Raw genomic sequence first — 544 nt, 5'->3', positions numbered from 1 at the left:
CATTATTTAAATGGTCGGGTTTTAATTTAATTTAATTCTTTAAAATATTTCTGTTTAAATTCACATTTTTGATGTAATTGGGATAAGTAGAAACCTTCGAATGATTCTATGTGCATTTCTTTTCGGAACAGAGCTATTTCCGGAACGGAATTTTGTCAGGGTAGTGTCTGACAAGGTAATGTATGATAATATGACACAAATACAGATTTCAATAGTTTCAAAAGTCTTTTTACTCTTTGTTTGTTTCTCTTTTGTTTTTTTTTGTTTTTTTTTTTTTTTTTTTTTTTTTGTAAAAAATGGAATAAAGAAATGAACTTCCCATTAATCCAAGCACTTTTCAAGTTTAAGAAATAGAATGAGCCAATAAATAGTATGTATATATAATATATTCGATCTCATTAAATAGCGTAGTTATATGCTTATAATATAGAAAGTTTTCATTAATATTGGCATAATAATATGAAGACATTTCAAGATTGTCTTCTAAAACAATCATTTCTTTCTTTTCTTTTTTTTCTTTTTTCATCAACAAACCAATTATTGC

This window comes from Loa loa (genome assembly GCF_000183805.2).
Source record: "Loa loa unplaced genomic scaffold supercont3.93, whole genome shotgun sequence".
Classification (NCBI taxonomy): domain Eukaryota; kingdom Metazoa; phylum Nematoda; class Chromadorea; order Rhabditida; family Onchocercidae; genus Loa; species Loa loa.
The sequence above is the reverse complement of the archived record's forward strand: the minus strand, read 5'-3'. Positions refer to the sequence as shown.